Raw genomic sequence first — 22,021 nt, 5'->3', positions numbered from 1 at the left:
GTATGAAGCTCCTGTTACTCCCACTTATACCATGGACCACTACTCATCTTGCTTCTAGTCACTTTATGACACTCCTGGACACAGTCTGTTTCAGAGAATGTTACTCCTTCTCCCTGGAACCAAAGTGAAGACTGATCCGCCAGTGCCTCACTACTCCACACTTCCTCTATGTTATCTGATCCTATTGGGATTTGGCAAGACTAAAGAAAAAGATGTTGTAAATAGGAAAATGTTTAAAACTACACTAAATATGACTTTTTGTATAGTATAATGGGGAAAAAAGGACGAGTTAGTGATACTGCTAACCATTCTTAAGTCTGAGATGCCCCATTAGAACACTCTTTAAATCTTTGCCATGTGAATCCATCTTTCAGAAACTTTGTGCTATAACGATGAAGTAATTTTTCCCCAGGACTCATCACCTTCCTCAGTAGCATGTTTTCTGAGGTCTGGGTAAGTCTGTCTAGAATTATAACAAATATGTACACACACACATATACATATACATACTTATATGTATACATATCTATATGTATATAGTATAGTATAGTGATAGTGTAGTATATCTTTATATACTGTATATGTTATATACATTGTATATACTGAATATATGTACACTTATGTGTATACACATGTAACTTATTACTAAGTGTATATATATTTAGTATATACAATGTATATAACATATACTAAGTATATATATGTGGTGTGTGTGTATGTATATGATGCATACTAGAGGTTTAATCAAGGCTCATTGAATGGATGAATAAAGGAACGAATGAAAAATATCCCCTCTCCTCTATTCCTGCAGTGACTCTTTTTTCTTTTTTTGCAGTGACTCTTCAATTTTTCTTAAGATAGATTTGATTTCTGTCGCTTGAAGTTAATAATCCCGACTGAGAATTGGATGGTTTTTTTTTTTTTTTTAAGCCCTTATCTTTTAAGAAGAAGAAAGTGAAAGTGAAAGTGGCTCAGTCCAACTCTTTGCAATCCCATGGACTTCTCCAGGAATTCTCCAGGCCAGGATAATGGAGTGTATAGCCTTTCCCTTCTCCAGGGGATCTTTCCAACCCAGGGATCAAACCCAGGTCTCCCACACTGCAGGTGGATTCTCCACATTGCAGGAATTCTCCATGGAATTCTCCAGGCCAGGATAATAGAGTGTGTAGCCTTTCCCTTCTCCAGGGGATCTTCCCAACCCAGGGATCGAACCCAGGTCTCCCACATGGCAGGTGGATTCTTTACCAGCTGAGCCACAAGGGAAGCCCATCTAAATTCATTATCTTCAACTACAGAGTTTGTCAGTTATCCCTGGCTCAACTCTGCTCTTGAGCACTTCCTCAGACACAGTTGGATAATACTCCATTCCAATCCCTTTTCAGATGTTTAATGGGCTTTCTTCTACTGCAGCTCTGTTGAACAGACATGAGTCTTCTCCTTACTTTGTCTTCTGACTTTCTAACACTCTGAGTCAATCACATACGCAAGAACTGCAATCCCCATGCAGGCTGTCCTCAGCAATACCTGACACCCTTACCTTAGGACTTTATGAGAACTGATCGTCCACATATATCAAGCTCTGTATCCCTTCCTTCTCTGTGCCTGGTTGTTTTCTGGGAGTAACTATCCCTGAGTCACAATAGAAAGAGCTTCTGAGGGAGAGTGAGGTGAAGAGATTGACTTCTCAAGAGGCATCACTTACAGGGCAGATGGGAAGTTGCCAGGTTTTCCGACTGATGTTTTTCTGACCCAGTGATTAAACAGTGGCGAGTAGTAAAGTTGTCTCACTCCCTATTATCATGTGGGTATCATACGGCTCCTCTGTATAGTTAGTTTGATCTGTTGTACACTTAGAGGAAATGCCTCTCAAATCTGAGCATCAACTGAGTATTGTTTTCGGGTTGCAGCCTCAGAAATCTACATATCCCTTTATGGTACTTTATAAATATTTTTGTGGAAATTTGGAGAGATCATGTTAGAACTGAAACTAAAAGGTCCAAGAATTATTCATATACAAGTTATATTTCAAGTGTTTTTAAGGCCTTTTTACCAAATATGACATATACTCAAGTATGAGTCCAACTATTACTAGTATTCATACATTTCAAATTTTGATAATGTGATTCTCTAATTCAGAGGCATAGTTTCCAGCTTTGCCTTTGACCATTGTCAGTATTGGAACTCTGGTTCCCCTATCTCCATTTCAAATCCTTCTAGTCCACAAGAAGGTGTTAAGAGTTTCTGTGGTATGTTGTCAAATCTGCCTGCTGCCTTGAGGCTCTCTGTTTGCTGTTGGACCATTATTTCCAGTGATGGTGGTGGCCTTGACTTGACTTTCAGAGCTTGTCTGGAGCCTTACTGATGGCAGCCATGATTTCCTCATTGATGACTGCTCTTGGGCTTCCCTTCTGGCTCAGCTGGTAGAGAATCCGTCTGCAATGCGAGAGACCTGGGCTTGATCCCTGGGTTGGGAAGATCCCCTGGAGAAGAGAAAGGCTACCCAGATCTTAAAGTGCTTCTGTATTCATTTAGATTTAAGCTCTTTGAATGTGGGAAGCCTACAGACCACATGGACACTCTGGTGTCTGGTGCAGAGGTGACATCTGATGGCTGTTGGTTTATTGATTACCATGAAGGTGGAGGTTGTCATGTGGGAAGTGGCAGACTCGCAGATTGGGAAACTGATCTCAGCTTTACATGTCATTAGAAAACCACGCTATGAACGGAGAAAGACTTTCCATATGTTTCACATGTATTTATTACTATTTTCTATGTTTGTAGCCACTAATTCCTATGTGCTGTCTCATTTACTTTACTCTTTACTGCAGACATAATTATTACATTTTTCACTGACAGAAGAATTCAGGTTCAGAAGTGGTTATAAGGTCACAGTAAAGAGAACAACAATAACACTCATGAAATTCCAAGAATTTTAGGAATTGTGAGCCATGAAGACCAAATATATAAAAAATGTATTTCTTATAAATCACAATATCACAGCCATTCACTGAATTCGTGAAGGTATTTCAGGAGAAAGATATGGAATTCAGTTTAGTATTTTGGGTTCGAGATGTTTGTGGGATAAAAAAGTAAAGATAGTAGGCAGTAATCTATAGTAGTCAGAAGCTCTGGAGAAGGACTTTATTCTGAAAAATCATGTCAAAATGATTTGAAAGTCATTTCCTATAGATGATAATTGAAGCCATAAAAACATATAAGACTGCCTAAGGAGAGGTTGTGGAGCAACCAGTTACCAAATTATTTTAAGATATATGGCTATCATTGTGTGGGGGATGGCTTATAACTAAGAAAGCTTGTGATTTTGTAAGTAACCTCAAGGAAGAAGTCTAGAGACTGACACTTGAGGAATTCTGACATTTGATGGCTGGGTATGGGAGAATGAGTTTACAGAAGAGACTAGAAAGGAGTTACTAGGCTAGAATTAAACCAGGAACATGTGGGTAATGATGGGATTCACTGGGAAGTCTAATTTTATACATAAAGCATTAGTATCATAAAAGGCTAAGGTGAGGACTAAAACCTGTGCTGAGTTTTACAACATGGAAATCATTGATAATCTCAGTGAAAGTTTTTATGTGAAGTTACTGGACAGAAGCCAGACTGATTAAGGAGTGAAGGAAAAGTGAGAAAGCTGGGGTAATGAATCAATGAGTTCAACAGTTTGGCTTTGAGGGGATGATGAGAAATGGGAGGGTGATGAGGAATCTAGAGAAGGTAACTTTTTTAAGATTGAAGAGGCTTAAGTATGTTTGAATATCTGCAGGACAAGGAAGATGTCACACATAGGAGGGAGAAGAGACAATTGATAGATAATGTAACTGAGAAGGAATGCTAGAATAATGTTTCTTCTCAGAGAATACACCAAAAAAGTTTGGTTGGGAAGTCAAAGAGTAAAATAGCTGGAGAAAGAGTGTCCGAGGTAAAGCTAGTGGCTTTTGTGTTTGATTTCCAAATGAACTTTAATCCTAGATATTTAGTCTTAACCAATCATGGTCATATCACTCTTTCTGCCTTGATAGTCTAGGACTGATAGGTGGCCTAGTCATGGTCAATAACGTGTAGGAGAGATCTGCTTAAGGGTTTCTGGAAGACATGGTTCCTTTCTTTTCTGGATGTTGGTATATTTGGATCTGACACCCAGAAATGCAGTCTCTGGCAACAATGAAGGAACCAAGTTAAGGGCAGAAACAACTCACTGAGGCTGGTAGAGAAAGATGGATAGAATCTAGTTCTATGGTAATATCTTGGAGACGTTGTATTCACTGATTCTGGCTCCTGCCCAACTCTTGTATAATGAGAACATTGTACTATCCAATACATTTCCTGTTGTGGGAGCCAGTTTGAATCAAGGGTTTCAGCTACTAGCAGTTGGATATGTTCTAACAGGACGGTAGGACCAGTTGCTGTCAGGACAGCACTGATCTTGGAGTACTAGCTGGCTTCTGAGACTAGATAACACTCATATTTTGAGATCCCACAGAAACCTGTGAGCTTTACACTGGTTCCACATAGAACACTGATGCTGTTTGTTGTTGTCTCTGAGCTGAATACACCCCAGTGCTGGGTGACAGAGACATTCTTTTAGGACTGAATCAATACACAAGTAACTGGTGCTCATAGAGTCTCATGACCTTGCAAAGTCAGCCCTAACTAAATTATCCTGGAGAAAAATTGATCTTTAGTAGGGTTTTGGGCCTCTGTAAAGTTTATTTCCAAGTAGAGAATATGGTAGGCTCCACTGTGAGTCACAAAATAAAAAACTGGAGTTAAATACAAAATTAGGAGCTCACTTGGGTTTCTGAGTAAACAAAAATATCACAAATGGGCTTTTGTATTTATGGGGAAAAATAAGTAGAAATGGTTTAAAAATAAAAAAGAATTTATAGATAAAAGAAAAGTTTTTATTGAGTTGGAGGTAGGCTATTTGCCTTTTCACTATTTGACAACTTAATGTTGAAAAATATCTGATATGAGATAACTTATTTCCATTGACTTTAACAACTCACTCATGTTCATAACCTTAAAGGGTAAGGACAAATCTACTGTATCCAATTGAATGAATAAACTAAACCATGTTTAACTTCTGATTTGCCAAGTGAAAAAAAAATGTTTACCATCTTCTTACCTTCCCCACTTTGCTGTCAAAGGATATTAACTAGAAAATGATGTCTCACCATTTATTAATATTCTATCATGTTACGTCAACCTTACAGACAAGAAACTGTTGAATTGTAGCTGAATTAATCTATTGGGAAATTGAAGGTTTATCAATGAGGAAAGGATAGATCTCTCTGGAGAATGGAAGCACAATTAGCAAATTAATGAATCTGCCTATAGATTTACTGTGACGATTATTTGTTAGCTTAACTAAGAAATTGTTGCCGCTCTTGGTAGAAACCCCTTCTTTCCCCTGATAGCTGCATTTGCTCAGGCAGGTGTGTTGACAACTCCAAGAATTCAGTGGAGGAAAAACAACGTCAGGGTTATACCTCTGCATTTCCCCCCACTTTTTTTTTTTAGAAAAAAATGTTTATTTTTGTCAAATTTATATCTGCACATTGTTCATTTCCTTTTATCCTATTTTTAATTGAAGGGTAATTACACTGTTGTGTTGGTTTCTGCCACACATCAACATGGGTTAGTCATAGTACACATAGTTTCGAGATTCAATCCCACAAGGTTTGTTAAGCAAAAACCTTGGTTTTTTCCCTTTCACCATTTTTTCCCTTCACCAAAAGCAATCACTTTCCACTGTCCTAGTTGATTCTCTTATTGATTGATTTATCACTATGGAAGCTGTGGGTTTAGCTTTCTGTTTTCCTGTCCATAAATATACATATGCATCATTCCATCCTCTCATCAATCAGGTTTAGTTATAAATTTAACTAGATCAAGAGGCAGTGTTTGCACTGTTATGGCTTAGAAAACACTATTTGGAGTTTAGACAATTAATGAACTATGATTACATTTCACCTCCTGCCTGAACAACTCTTGGTTATCACTGGAGTTCTTAAGTACCATTTAAAAATTTTTATTTTTTACTTGCTGTTAAGATCTACCCATTCTTTTCCCTTTACCCTCTCCACAAAATTTCCGCCAGTTTACTTTCTTCTCTCCTGCATGAATTCAATTATGTGAATGAAACTCTGAAGCTCTATCATTCGAGATACCATGTGTTTAGTAGCATGTGTTGAGTAGATTCAACCAGATTTAGGAGAGAAAGAGAAGAGTGACGTAACAGCACAAGGAAAGTAGATGGGCACTGGGCATTTGCAGCAGCACAAGCAATTTCAGACAACTGTTGAACAATTTGGGGAGAATCATCAGTTACTTTTGGAGCACGACTTTGACGTTTTTGTCTGATAAACACAAAAGTGTGGTCTATGCTAAACAGATGGGTCAAAATGCCTGGTGATTCTGAGGTCTGAGTCACAGACGAAATTCTACTCTTTCTTACATGAGTGGAAGTGTGTTCAAAATCAGCAATGTTAGAGAAGGTGTAGCTGAGAGTCAACTTGTGCTTCCTAAAGGAATTCAGCAGTGCTAGTATGTGGGCTTGCCTGGTGGCTCGGTGGTAAAAAATCTGCCTGCCAATATAAGACACGTGGGTTCAATCGCTAGGTCAGGAAGATTCCCTGGTGAAGGAAATAGCAATCCACTTCAGTATTTTTGCCTGGGAAAACCCATGGACAGAGGAGCCTGGGGGCTACAGTCTATGGGGTCACAAAAGAATCAGACACGACTTAGTGACTAAACAACAACAGAAGTGTGAGTGTCTTAAGTGAGGCTCAGAAGATGTAAGTGAAGAAGGGAATGAAAATTTTGCAATAGTGATGTGCCACTAACCACAACTGGCCAGAGAGGTAAACTGAGCAATCAAGTATGACCTGAAAAACTACATACATCCCCAGCCAACAGACCTCATTCCTCTTCTGTTTGTTTACAGCTCAGAGGATAGATTTTGAGGCCAAGGAGGCAGCAGGGAAAAGGGAAATAGGCCTTCCCACATCTTTTCTGTTTAATTCCATTTAGACACACCACTTGACCTTTGCGCTTTTGGTACCTGTTTCTGTCTCTCAAATGCAATTCAGCTCCTTTTTAAGAGATGCTTATGAAATGCAGAATTGGAGGATAAGAAGGGGAGCTCACGTTGTATCCCCTTTACCATAAAGAATAATAAAAACACAAGGCTGGAGGCTTCTTTGGGGTCTTTATAGCGAGACTGAAATCCTACATCTCTCATCCTGCTCCTTCCCATCTTGGTTTTCTCCCTTTCAGACTCGCTGGAGATTTAGATCATTTGCATTCAGCGGTCTCTTGAGGGGAATGACCAGGCACAAACGCTGACATTAGAGTGCAGACACAGCACTGAGTTGTGATGGGCCAAAAATAGTCAAAGGGAAGCAAGCCAAATGTGAAGGAAGAGGGCACGAAAGCAACCAGTCATTCTAGGCAGACACCTGAAATGACCATAAATGTTGTTTTAATGCAGAGACTCCAGCCACGATTTGCTGCCTGTTTCAGCTGAAGTGCATTTTGTTCACGTCTCCTACACTTGGTGGGTCTTCCAAGGCCAAACTCATTATGAACTATTAGAATCTTAATGCCCATGAGATTACAAACCCTGGTCCTATTTGTAACAATTCTTCAGAGTGTCCGAGGTGGAAAAAATCTGAGAATGAAAGGCTGTTGAGAAAGAATGTGACAGTGTGTTCATTTTAAAATGGGAAATGAGTTAATGAGTTAAATTTGTTAATGAGTTAATTTTGGTAGAAAAAGACCTTAGGGATATTTCAGGTGGGAACTGGAAGTTACATAAATTGAAATGTAGATTGGAGAGCTTTTTTAGATGACTGTTTCCTCAAATGTTCCATGGTTTTTAAAAAAGGGCTCCCAATATTGTTAAAGGAATGGAAACTTACATTTTAACAAACAAACAAAAAAAAAGAATCTCATCTTTTTATCCTCTTCTCTTCCATTTCCCCTCTGTTAATCAGATAGTTAACTCCTTTTAAAAAAAAATTCACTTTTTAACTTTTAAACTATTTATTTTGTATTGGGGTATAACTGATTAGCAAACAATGCTATGATAGTTTCAGGTAAACAGCAAAGGGACTCAGCCATACATAAACATGTATCCATTCTCCCCCAAACTCCTTTCCCATCCAGGCTGTCACATAACATTGAGCAGAGTTCCACGTGCTATACAGTGGGTCCTTGTTGGTTATCCATTTTAAATATAGCAGTGTGTACATGTTCATCCCAAACTCCCTAACTATCCCTTCCCCCCTACTCCTCCCAACCATAATCTCATTTTCAAAGTCTGTGAGTCTGTTGTGTACGTAGACATTTGTATCATTTTTTTTCATTCCACATATAAAGGATGTCATACAATATTTCGCCTTCTCTGTCTGACTTCACTCAGTATGGAACTCTAATTCATTACTTTCTTGAGTGTTGCTTTCTCCAGAACCCCTTTTCTGTGGCAAATCCTATCACCAATATTTTTTTTTTTTTTGCTGGTTTCCAGTGCATTTGGCAGTGGTGGTATCAGCATATGTCTCCATAGATATGAAAAGTGAGTGTTAGTTGCTCAGTCCTGTCCCACTCTGCAACCCCATAGACTGTAGCCTGCCAGGTTCCTCTCTCCATGGGATTCTCTAGGCAAGAATACCGGATTGGGTAGACATTCCCTTCTCCAGGGGATCTTCCTAACCCAAGGATCGAACCTGGGTCTATCTAGGGCCAATAATTCCAAATACTGCATGAAGTGGAAAAAAAAAATTAATGTGTATCATTTTTCACTGTAGAATCTCTATCCAGGGAATCTAGATAAAGTAAAATGTGAAAAATCTCTTTCTTAAGGAGTCCACTATTAACTGGGGTTTGGATCAAGAGGTGTAAGAGATGCTTGGGACAGTGAATCAGTTTCCTTTGGAGGCAATATGGTATGCAGATGTAAGATTTCTGAGCCAGTACACAGGTTCTCCCTTGGAGAGTGGCGATCCAAGGTAGAGCACCACAACCCACCACCAAAGAAGTTGTCAGGGTCCCCTGCTGGGTGCTTCCCCTCATTTAACTCTTACAGCTCCACGGGGAGAGAGACACAAAGTAGCCTCGTTGCCCAAAGGAGTCTGTGTCTCAGAATTCAAGTAAATGGCTTAGGGAGTCTCTGCTAATAAGTTTCAGAGGCACGAAGGGAACTCAAATCCGCCTACATTTCTCTCACGGCGCTATGAAACCGAGACGCTGAGTTGGTCCGCTAGGCTTTTTTCCAGTTCCCAGAATGATCGTAAGACGTTGTTTCTCCTCCAGGCCCATTATGGTGACTGTAGGTGTATTGTTTAGGATATCCACTCGAGTTTGGGTTTGTAATCTGGGCGGCATGCTTCTCAGCATCCTGTCGCTGTCCCGGGAAGGTGGTGCTAGTTTCTGGGGCTTCTCGGCAGGAGCGGGGATTCCCCGCCAACTAAAGAGGAGGATATATTCTTAACCTCACAGGCCGGGAACCCGCTCCCCACCCTCCCTGCTCCTCCTCCCCTTCCCAGCCCAAACGAAATAATAAATAAAAAAAAAAAAAACCCAACAATCGGCGCCTCGGGTGGTGCCTCGGGTGCACGGGGACCGGGAGCACAGGGGCATCCAGGCACCTCGGGAGCGCCCTCTGGCGAGAACAGAGCGCGCGTGCCCCGCCCGGCCCCTCTTCCCCGCCTCCGCTGCGCCCCCGCCCGGCTCTCCCGGTTCACTCTCAGTCTCTCACTCCGAGAGACACAGACGGCAGCTTTCCGAGCGAGCCGGGGAACTGGCTGAGGCGGCGCCAGCACCACTGTCGCCGCTCGCCCCGAGCCGACCTGGGCACCGGGAGAAAAGGCGAGGCCGGAGCCCCATCCTCTCTCTCCGCGGGGATTTCCTGAGCTGACCGGCCGCTCGGCGCCCCCGCGCGACACCCTCCACGGCCACTTCGCGGGGCGTGCCGCGACTTGGGGGACGCAGCTGGGGAAGCGCCGGGGCGGGAGGCGGCGGCGGCGGCAGAGCGAGGGTGCGCGCCCTAGGACTGGAGAGGAGTGAGCCGCGGGCTGGGCGGCGGCGGCGGCGGCGGCCGTAGCCGCGGGGGCGTCCCCCGCCTCGCTGGTTGGCCGGCAGCACCGCCTCCCCGGGCCGCGGTCGCCCGGCCGGGTCCTCCGCGCGTTCCCGGGCCCGGAGCCGGCGCGCGATGCGCCCGGCCGCGTTCTGATCGCCGCCGCGCCGCCGCCTCCGCCGCGATGATCCCCCAGAGCCGCAGCCGCACCAGCCGCCGCCGCCGGCCCCGCCGAACCATGTGGTGACCACCATCGAGAACCTGCCGGCCGAGGGCAGCGGCGGCGGAAGCCTGTCCGCCTCCTCCCGGGCCGGCGTGCGCCAGAGGATCCGCAAAGTGCTGAACAGGTGAGCGGCGGCGGGGGCGCCGGGCAGGGGACCCCCTCCGTCTCCCGGGCGGCCCCGAGGCCCTTTGGGACGGATGGAGTCGCGGCGGGGAGACGGGGGAGGGCGGACGACGACGCGCCCCGCGCTGGCAGCGAGGCCGCGCGGCAGCTTTGTCCCGGAGCGGGGAGCCGCGGAGCGCCCGGGCGCCGGCTGGTCCGAGGCGGGAGTTCGGGGAGAGGCGGGGTTGTGCCTGCCGGGTTGCGGTTGTCCGCGCTCACACCCTCGCACACGCGTGTCGCCTCAATTCTCTTTGCCACCCGGGCCCCAGCTTTGCGCTCCGGGGCAGAGAGAGGAGCCGGGGGTGGCCGGGAAGGCGCGGGGCTGCGGGGATGGCGTGGAAGTCGCCGGCCTCGCGTCCGCCGGGAGGTCTCGCACCCCCTCGCTGGGAGATGGGGTCACGGCGGCAGCAGCCCCCGTGGGCGGTCGAGGGGACCCAGTTCTGCCGCCGAGTGCTCCAGTTGCTGCTCCGACTCTTCCTGGCCCGGAGCGGGGAAGGGGAGATTAGAGGCCTGGGTCAGACCCAGGCAAAGTGCACAAATGTTGCGGGAAAGGGGTGAGGAAGGAGGCTCCGAGTGTTGCAAACCCAGAGGAAGCGAACGCTGGCGGCCGGCTCCAGTGCTGGAATCTGCGCAGTGGATGGAGCAAGGATGAGGCGTTCAGGATGAGAACCCGGGTTGATGTGAAATGGGGCCCCTCTGGCGCCCCTGAGTCGGCTGTGATGCGAAAGGGAGTTTTTCTATTAAAGTAACTTGACACGATTGAAGAACTGACCCTTAAAATTCAAATAGAGGACTGATTTTATATGTTTTTTATTTGGGTACCTGTGTGCCTTCCCATGCATCTGTTGGGAATAACTCAGAAGGTTGCTCTGTTCATACAGGTTTTTGTAGGGCGCTATTGTGGGTAGCTGAGAGTCCCACAAGGGATTCACCTGGAGTCCTTTGGGGCTGGAAGCGCTAGGGGGGAACACAAAATATGTACAGAAATAGAAACCTAAAAAGCTCCGTATTTTCCGAGTATCGTGTAATTTAGTTATATGAAATCCCAAACCATTCAAGAATCCCTTGTGAAGACTTAGGGATTAGCTTGTGGGCACTTCTGTGTGTTTCCATTTATTATCAAAGGAGAAGAAATTCACTCTGAAATGAGACAAGAGATGGTGATAGAAACTCAAGTCTTTACTTTCCTCTGATTGGTAGCTTAGGATAACACCTTCCAAAATACTGCATTTAAAAGATAATGAGCAGAATAAATCAAGAAGATGCTGGCTCAGTACATATTAGGCGGGCTTCCTAGTCTTTATGAATATCTGTGATTTTTTTTTGAATCATAAATGCCTTGGCATTGGATGTTTAAAATTTTATGCAGAATATGTTAATTATTAATTTCCCTCATCAAACTGGGGAAAAAACTTGGTGCTACAGTTCATTTATCTTTGCTTGATTATAAGTTATTATTGATTCTGTGCAGGTTATTTCATGGTATTTCATGAATCTTAGAGTCCAGAATAGCAAGATCACTGAGGCAGGACCTGAGGGGACCTGGTGTGTCATCATTCCTCTGCCGCTGACTTGCCATGTGGCTTGGGGCAGAGCTGTTTATCTTGGTCCCTGGTTTCGTCACTTATAAAATGTGTTTCATACTTGTCTTACCTCTCTTATCATAGTTTTGAGCAATAGATGGGGTAATACAGAAGAAAAGACTTGGGAAAGTATAAAGCTTTACATGAATTCGTTGTTCAGCAGAATTCTGTTATCTAAGGGAGGGTGGTGGGAACATCGTAAGCAAGTGAATTGAAGTCATGGGACATTGTGGGGGAAATGTGTTTTATTAGCTTTCAGTGATCTATGACATGAGTTTTATAGAGGAGGAACTTAGACTGAAAGGTTGAGTCCATGACATTCCGTGGCTCGTACATCTGTGAATGGAACCCTAGGATTATAGCCTCTAGACTTCAACTGAAACATTTGGTTGTCTTTCAAAGTTTTGCAACATTTTCCGTGTACTATTTGGCATTAAATAATGGTCTTTCCTTATCCTTAAAGGATAAGAAAATGTTTCTTTTGAGAAGGAGTGCCTTTGGTAAGGAGACTGAAAAAAAAAAAATCAGTATAGGTATAAAAATCTTGGTGGATTAATTTCATTAGCATGCTGATGGGCCTGACTTTTGCTCCATGGTTATGGCAACAGGAGACAGCACTAGTTGTAACTGCTGAATGGTTGAGCTCTAAATAAAAGAGCATGGAGTGGGGAGTGGAATTTTTGAGATTCTGTGCCAGCACTTCAGTATGGCTCCCCTCTAGTTTGAATCCTCGAGGTGTGTTGGACTAATCCAGTAATGGCTTTAAGGCTGGCCCATGGGGTGCCATATCACAAGTATCCTTTCATTTTTCTATAAGCTAAAGATCACTTTCCCCTCCTTTTTCTTCTTCTTTTCCTCTTCTTCTTCCCTTAATATTTGTATTTCCTTCACTTGTCTTGCCCTATCAACTAATTGTCTTCTGGACTTTGTTTCCTTTCATCTAACCCTGGCCTGCAGCAGCTTAGCTGCTAGCAGAAAGTGAGGTTGCAAATCTGGAAGCTTGGAGCCAATATGAAAAATATCCCTCTAACTTCTGGCATGGAGATGTACTGCTGGCAGCGTTCTATTGCTGTGAGCTGGCCAGTTGAGTGTCTTCAGTGACTGAGAGGGGCATTGCACCCCGTTACTCTCTCTGAGCATCCCATTGGGCCAGAGAGGTGGTGCCGAGAGACTGAGGATGATGTTCTAGGATGAGGAAGGTCAAAGTGTGAGCATCGCAAGCCTGGTGAACTGGCTGCCACTGGTCACAGCCTGTAATAATAGCTACCTGCTAACCCAGAGGAGGAAATGCAAACACATATGTTACCTATATCCTGTCTACCTAGGGACAGGTAAAGAGAGAAGTACCAATTAATAATTAAAGGTATTTGCTCTCAAGAATCTTAGAAGGAAAATGCAGTGTTACCTTAATGCAATCTGCCTTGCATTGTCCTGCACCATTTTATCTTCACAGTGTAGCTCCAAATCCTTTTCCCCTTTCATTAAAGGCTCGTAGAGTTGGATTGTTACCTTTCATATATGACAAATGGGTGGCTTTACTGATTGACTGCTGTGCTGTGTTGTGCTTAATTGCTGAGTCATGTCTGACTCTTTGTGACCCAATGGACTGTAGCCCGCCAGGCTCCTCTGTCCATGGAATTCTCCAGGCAAGAATACTGGGGTGGGTTGCCATACCCTCCTCCAGGGGATTTCCCAAGCCAGGGATCAAACCCAGGTATCCCCCATTGCAGGCGGATTCTTTACCATCTGAGCCACCAGGGAAGCCCCCACTGGTTGACTACTCCCTGTGAAACATTAGAGTAGAATATAATAGTATCCATGATTTTGGTGAAAGAGGAGGTGCTAGATAATTTTTTTAAACCAATTAATGGGATATGTCACGTGCTTCTCCTCTGTCCTAATAAAAATTGCTTCTGTCAGTGCAAAAAATACCAAATGATTTAGATGCTGATATAATTGTTACTTCTTTAATTCCCAAAGACTTAGAATAATATCTTGGTTCAAAGAAGAAAAAAATTATGGCAAACTCCTCTTCACTTGTTTCCTGACTGTGGAATAACATTTATTACCCTGCTACAGGCAAGCAAGGTATGACAAAAAAGAAAGTACTTGAAGGGCAACAATTGATGACCCTCACACAGAAACTGTTGATACTAGTAGATTTCTTAGAAACATAAGAGTAGATACTGACCTATGTAGTATCTGAAGATTTTCTCCTCTAAAATTATTTCTTAATAAAATGTTTGTGAAAAATGAGTGATGGCTTGTTTTATGTTTTGCATGTGTGTGGTTTTATCTTTCCCCACTTGAATATTATTTTCAGATCTTAATAATAATCACCATGACTTTCCAGTTTTGACCCATTTTCTCTCCAATAAGAGATGAATTGGGTTGTCTCAAGGGGGTTCCTGCCTTTTTGAGTCTTGTGGTGGGGATGTTTAATCATTAGAATGGAATCATGAGTGTGACTCTGGGCTATCCATTCATCTGATTTAAAACTAACTTAACTGGTTTCTAAGTTACATTTTGATATATTTCATTAATTTTCAAATATGTGAAACTTTTCTGAATTATGAAGAGCATTAAAGGATACGTGCAAGAGTTGCTAGCAAGCCTACATAGAATTGACATCCACGTGGGGAGTTACCGTATGTGATGGAACAGTATGTATATATAGCTTTTCCGGGTTATTAAATAAAGTGGAGAGAACATGGTGAACCAACGGAGTGCCTGCCAAGAACAGGGTTATGCTTGTCCTGTTAAGTACAGTTGATGAAGACATCTATTATCTCTTAGGTGATCCTTATTTATCAAATGGTTTTTGTTAAAAAATTGATAGAGAGGTTCCTCCTCAAGCTGCAGAATGAAAGGGGAAGACCAACCAGTAATGAGGATAATTGATACAAAGTATTCCAAGTGGAACAGGATGGTGTGATTAAAAACAGACATTTCTGAGATCAGTAGTAAACACAAGATGTCTGAAGGACACATTTATTTTTAACTAAAGGACAATATTATAAAAATAAAGGATCAGTGTATTTTTTTTTTTTGCACAGAGCTTGGAAAAATGAATGTTCATATTAGAGGAATTTTGGTTTACCCTGGATGAAGACGGTGCATTTCCAAGGAAGTAATGTGGAAGGAAATGGACCTATCTTCATGTAATTTTTCTGTGACCTTTTACTCAAGATCTTTCAGTGTCACAGGAATATAATAAGAGATGTCCGTTTTTACTGTACACTGCTATAGATGTAGATGATATAGCAAATTGACTCGACTGCCCATATAGTTCTAAGTTACTTAATGCAAAAGCTTATTTGGCTTAATTGTGGCTTTATTTAATTAATGGCTTATTTAATTGCCATTTCTCATAAAAGCAGCATGCAGCATGCAGAAGTACTACCACCAAGTTTTAGTTTAGCTTTCTCATTCGAGTTCAGGCCAGTGAGCATTCACTGTACCTTGTTCAAGCACATTAATTCTTGATTATGTTTCTAAAAATGTATACTTAGGAAGTCAAACTCCAATAAACACCTGGAAAAATACCCCATACTATTTGGTGTATTTCTTGACTATGGCTTAAGCATCTATAAGTACACACTCATTTATGTCAAGGGCCAAAACCACTTGACATAAAATTGACCATCTTAACCACTTTTAAGTGTACAGTACAGCAGTCCTAGCTGATGGGTATTATTATGCAGCTGATCTCTAGAACTTTTTCTCCTTGCAAAACTGAAAATCTGCATCTGTTAAACAATAGCTCCTCTTTTCCCTTCCCCACTGACCCTGGCAACCGCCATTCTACTTTCTGTTTCTAAGAGTTTGGTTGTTTTATTGATAGATACCTCATATAAATGGAATCATGCAGTGTTTGTATTTTGTGACTGGCTTATTTTATTTAGCATAATGGTCTTAAGGTTCATCCACATTATCACAAGAGGCAGGATTTCCTAAGGCTCAATAATGTCTATGTATCTATCTCTATATTTGTCTATATCACACTTTTTAAATTCACTTGTTGAGGGACATTTAGGTTGCTTCTATTCTTGGCTGTTGTGAATAAAGCTGCTGTGAAAATGAATGTGCAAATGTCTCCTCAAAATCCTTTTTTCAAGAACTTAGGCTATATACCCAGGAGTTGAATTGCTAAATTTCTGTTTTTATTTTTTTAACATTTTGAGAAACCTCCATACCATTTTGCATTTTCCAGTGTCTGCACATCCTGCCAACACTGTGTGTGTGTTTGTTTTTGATAGTGGCCATCCTAATGGGTGTGAAGTGATACCTCACTGTGTTTTGATTTTCCGTAATAATCACTGATGTTGAGCTTCTTTTCATGAACTTGTTGGCTATTTGTGTATCTTTGAAGAAATATCTGTTGAGGTTGTTGTTCAGTTGCCAAGTCATGTCCGACTCTTTGTGACCCCATGGACTGCCCCGCACCAGGCTTCCCTGTCCCTCACTATGTCCTACAGTTTGCCCAAGTTCATGTCCATTGAATCGATGATGCCATCCAAGCATCTCATTCTTCATCACCCTCTTCTGTGTCTGCCTTCAGTCTTACTCAGCATCAAGGTCTTCTCCAATGAGTCAGCCGTTCGCATCAGGTGGACAAAATATTAGATCTTCACCTTCGGCATCAATCCTTCCAAAGAGTATTGGGGCTGATTTCTTTTAAGATTGACTAGTTTGAGCTCCTTGCTTTCCAAGGGACTCTCAAGGGTCTTCTCCAGCATCACAATTCAAAAGCATCAATTCTTCGACGCTCTGCCTTCTTCAGCTCTCACATCCACACATGACTACTGGACTATATGGACCTTTGTCAGCCAAGTGATATTTTTGCTTTTTAGCACACTGTCTGTGTTTGTCATAATGTCTATTCAAGTACTTTGCTCATTTTTAAATTGGATTTTGTTGTTGCTGTTGAGTTGTAGGACTTCTTTATATATTCTGGATATTAGTTAGTTCGTTAGTTCAGTCTCTCAGTCATGTCCGACTCTTTGCGACCCCATGAATCGCAGCGTGCCAGGCCTCCCAACTCCCGGAGTTCACTCAAACCCACGTCCATCGAATCGGTGATGCCATCCAGCCATCTCATCCTCTGTCGTCCCCTTTTCCTCCTGCCCCCAATCTCTCCCAGCATCAGAGTCTTTTCCAGTCTTTTCTCCATCAACTCTTTGCATGAGGTGGCCAAAGTACTGGAGTTTTAGCGTTAGCATCATTCATTAACCCATTATCAAATATATGATTTGCAAATATTTTCTTCCATTCCATTCATTGCCTTCTCACTCTGTTAATTATATGTACATTTATTTGTCCTTAATCACTTGCTGTGTGTTGAGGCATTTTCTGGGGGACACATACATAGCAAAACATTATTCTTAGCTTGAAGGACCTCAAAATCTAACTGGGAAACTTGGCATAGGTACTGCTGTTGAGAGTGAATGATTGTAATCTGTAATCTGAATTTTTATGTTTAATGCTTAATTGTATGCTTCCAAATGTCTAGATGCTAGAATCATAGAAATAAGTTGTCCTGTATGTGATCCATATTGAACTTACTCTGTTTTATACAGGTACTAGCTGAATGCACAAAAGTTGAGAAAAAATTTCCCAGGAAATGGCAAGCGAAACACTAAAATCAGTGTCTTAGAAAATGTTTTCTTTGAAAAATAACATGTCTCAATCAGTGGCCACATGAACGTGATTTAAATATACTATTACTAAAATTTTAAAAATACTGTTTTCTATTGTATTTAAATTTTGAACACTATCTCAGGAAAATTTACCTTTGTAACTGTGATGATTAAAAAGTACCTTACATACCATTTTGCAAGTTCTGATATTATGAACCATCAATTCCTGCCATTTTAAACAAATTAATTAAGGAAACTTAGTACAGCTGAAAATGCATTTAAAGGAGGTTAAAAGCCAAATCATGCTAATTATATTCAGATTTAAGAGTGGTAGGGCTCCAATTCCTAATAATTCCTGGCTTAGAGTTAGTATAAGGTTCTGATCCATTGTGTAAACAAATGCTTCATTGCATTCTCTTTTTTCTCATCCATCCCTTCATTCATTTAATCAATCAGTCATTTATTTAATGAGTCTCTATTAAATGCTTACTATATATTGAGTACTGCTGGATCACAGTGATGAACCAGACAGGTGTGGACTGAAGTGGGCTCCTGAGTGCATTGCTCTAGTTTCTGTTATTACCCTTCCAATATTATCCATCAAGTGGACAATTCAAGTAAAGTAGAAATAAAGACAACATACATCTTTTCTAAAAATAATTAGATTTTTCAAGCTGATCGAACAGAGATTGTTTTTCAAAAGTCCCGTAATTTAGCTGTTTTTCCTGTAGGAAGACTACTCAAAAGGGAGACTGAACCCATAATAAAATTACTTGAAGTATACAAAGAGTCAGAGGCAGATCTTTCTTGATGAATACAATAAAATTTGTTTCACTTATGACTTAAAAGAGAAAAAAAAGACAGGAAAAAAAAAAAAAAAAGACAGGCCTTAATGTTCATCTACTTTCAAAGTGTTAGAAGGAAAAGGAGAAGGGACTTGGATCTCATCCTGCCATTTCAGGGCAAACCTATCCAGGTCATTGCCATTATAACACAAGAAAATAGAGTTTCCTAGAAATAATAACATTCTGACAGTGCATACACAGCTTTGAGGGAGCTTGGGCACATGTTCATGCATTGTAAGGTAAGAGAAAGGTAAAATATGACAAAAACATGAGGATGAGTTGGAAGTACTAGATTGCTTTACTATAGAATTTGGTGTAATCTATGAGAGTGTTAATGAGCATGTAGATAGTGGCTCAAGTTCTTAAATTTTTACGTTATAAAGCATACATTTTATATTATGAAATTTTACATGTTATTCTCAAAATCATCTTTTTTATAGATATGGAAACCAATCTTTATGGTCATGCAACTAAGTGCTTTTACAAGACTACAGAGAAAGGAGAGAGTAGGCTGGAGACAGGGCAGGAGGCTTCAGGCTTGACATTTGTCTTGGCATGGAAAGATGGTGTCTAAGGTTGGGGGGATATAACAAAATATCATAGACTGGGTAGTTTAAACACAGACGTTTATTTCTTACAGTTCTTGGAGGCTGAAATGTCTGAGATCAAAGTGCTGGCATATTGTGTGTCTGGTGAGGGCCTTCTTGACTTGCAGACAGCTGTCTTCTTGTATCCACATATGGTGGAGGGGGAGAGAGAGAGAAAAGGAGAGAGAGATCCTTTCTCTGATAAGGATGCTAATTTCATCATGGGGACTTCACCCTCGTGACCTCATCTAAATCTGATTACCTCCTGAAGGTTCCACCTCCAAATACCATCATACCAGGGAGTTGAGCTTTAACACCGAAATTTTGGGGGAACAGAAGGCAATGGCACCCCACTCCAGTACTCTTGCCTGGAAAATCCCATGGAGGGGGGAGCCTGGTAGGCTGCAGTCCATGGGGTTGCTGGGAGTCGGACATGACTGAGTGACTTCACTTTCACTTTTCACTTTCATGCATTGGAGAGGGAAATGGCAACCCACTCCGGTGTTCTTGCCTGGAGAATCCCAGGGATGGGGGAGCCTGGTGGGCTGCCGTCTATGGGGTCACACAGAGTCGGACACGACTGAAGCGACTTAGGAGGACTTAGGAGGAGGAGGAAACATTTGATCATAGCAGATGGGTAAGATAGGAACTTGTGCAAGAAGGGAGTTGATAGAAAGGATGAACCAAATAGAGAGTAAAGAGGTTGGAGGAGGATTAAGTGTTCAGTTTGACAATATTATGTATAGGTAAAAAGGCAGTAAATAAGTCTAGAATTGTAGGATGGAGTCAGACAATGGAAATCTTTATACACTTCTATAGGAGTTAGCCTTCATTTTCTCGATTCTTGAATAGAGAAAGGACTTAATCCAATATGTGCCTGAATATGATATTCGCCTGAATATGATATTCTGGGTAAAATCTGTAGGATAGAGGGACAGGGGATGGGCTAGGGTTTGGGGGATCAGTTAGGTGTCTACTGTAGCCATTTGGAGAAGTGGAGATAGCAGTCTAAATGGGATGGAGACAGAAGTGCTGTGATTTGAAGTGTGGACCAGGGTCACACTTCAGAGAGGAAAATTAGATCAGATTATTCTTGCGAAAGTACTCAACAGTGCCTGCAACATAGTGAGTGTTTAATACTTGTTTGTTGAAAGGTTATAAAGTTGCTACCAGGAAAGCATCTGCTCACTAGGGCAGAAGAGACCTAGTGTTACCCTGAACTAGAGAATCAGCGTGAGGGCCACAGCCAGCTACTCAGAGTGTGGTCTGTGGACCTGTGCTGATTCACAGACTATGTAACCAGACTGTGTAATCTGTGTAACCAAATGAGGACACAGATCAGGAGTATGCATTTTGAAATATCTATAGCAGCTTGACAGATTACTTTTATGTCTTTTCTTCTAATATTAAAATACTGAGTCATGTATTTTCATTTTTTTATTTTTGCCATTTTATTTTTCTACCAGTCGATTTTTTGAACTGCACTTCCCAAAAGAATTGTCTTCAGTGAATTGAAAAAAGGAACCAATATTCTGTAGTAGGTCATTTGAGAAGCACTGGTTCCAGCCCAGTATCCAAGAGGGAGCAACATCGAGTCTGGATTCTGGAAGTATGTCTGATCGTGGGGCAGGATAGCATCTTAGGGTGATGCTTGTCATGGCCCTGGAAATCTGTGTATCCCAGTTGGTGAGGAGGAGGCAGCAGGTTGGGTCTGAGAATAGTTGCATCAAGTATCAAGGACTCCACCCAATCACCTAAAAGGGACCCCCTGGAATGGGGAAACTATTTAAAGATGAGAAGGGGTACAGCGCAGCACCCCAATTCTGTGAAATAGGCTGCAAGTGGACAGTGCTACTTTTCAGGGACTCTGAAGTTAAAGAGAGCAGGTTCTAGGTCTGAGTGTCAGAAAGGAGGGTCAGGGTTACACGGGGCCTCAGCAGGAGTGACAGGACTACTGGTGTGGCTCTGCTGCAGGCTCTGAGGGGCACAGAGTAGGAACAGAGAGAACCTCGGGGGCCAGACAAGCACAGCGTCAGCTGGTGGTGCCAATGGAAGTCTGGATGGCATGGTTTGGGGAGGGATTGTGAGGTGGAGGTTTCTAAACAGAACTTTTGAGGAGCTCTGCTCTGACTAGGAGCCGAGTAAATGAAGAGTCTATTCATAGCAGACATCATGCAAAAGGTCTGTGTGCTGATGATATGATACAGTGGAGAGGGAAACATAGAGGAAGGAGGGGGATGGAGGAAGGAGGAAGGCTTGGGAGGACTGAGATGGTAGGAGCCAAGGTGCGGGGCAGGGGGTAGGCTTGGAGAAGCCAGGACACTCCGTGGTCCAAGAGAGGAGAGGGAGAGCATGGGTATCAGTGAAGATATTTGGGTGGATTTGGTGGTGAGAATAAAAGCTGATTCCTGTCTTGTGGCTTTTCTTTGTTGTTGTTTTAATTAATTAGTTTATTTTTATTTGAAGGATAATTGGTTTTCAATGCTGGTTTGATTTCTGCCATCCATCAGCATGAATTAGCCATAGGTGTACCTATGTCTCCTCCCTCTTGAACCTCCCTTCCACCTCCCATCCTTTCCCAGCCCTCTAGGTTGTTACAGCGCCCCAGTTTGGGTTTCCTGAGTCATACAGCAAATTTCCATGGGCTCTCTATGGAGGCTTTTCTTTTTCTGTGAACTCCAAGCTCACCGTATCAATTCAGACTGAAGGTGCTGGATGGTGAGGAAGGGTATAGGGCGTTTGTACAGAGGCAAGTGGGAAGCAGTCATTTCGGAGAGTCAGAAAGGAGACATAGAAGAGACGCAGAGTAGGATCTAAGGCTTTATGTGCGTATTTAACATCTGTGGTGGGGAAGGGGTGAGGAGTGTGATGGATGGGAAGAAC

The 22,021-nt window shown here is 42.4% G+C and overlaps 1 protein-coding gene across 2 annotated transcripts in view; it reads left to right on the top strand.

The window, feature by feature from the left end:
• The first annotated feature begins 9,798 nt into the window (after positions 1-9,798).
• The window catches only part of SLC35F1 (solute carrier family 35 member F1), a 425,182-nt gene continuing 412,959 nt past the window's right edge, over positions 9,799-22,021 (top strand). For both annotated transcript variants that reach the window (XM_070376367.1, XM_070376368.1), the window contains exon 1: positions 9,799-10,446. The gene's annotated coding sequence lies outside the window, so the exon portion shown is untranslated. The remainder of the gene's footprint in view (positions 10,447-22,021) is intronic.

Source organism: Bos mutus, chromosome 9, assembly GCF_027580195.1.
Source record: "Bos mutus isolate GX-2022 chromosome 9, NWIPB_WYAK_1.1, whole genome shotgun sequence".
Lineage (NCBI taxonomy): Eukaryota > Metazoa > Chordata > Mammalia > Artiodactyla > Bovidae > Bos > Bos mutus.
The sequence above is the reverse complement of the archived record's forward strand: the minus strand, read 5'-3'. Positions and strand labels throughout refer to the sequence as shown.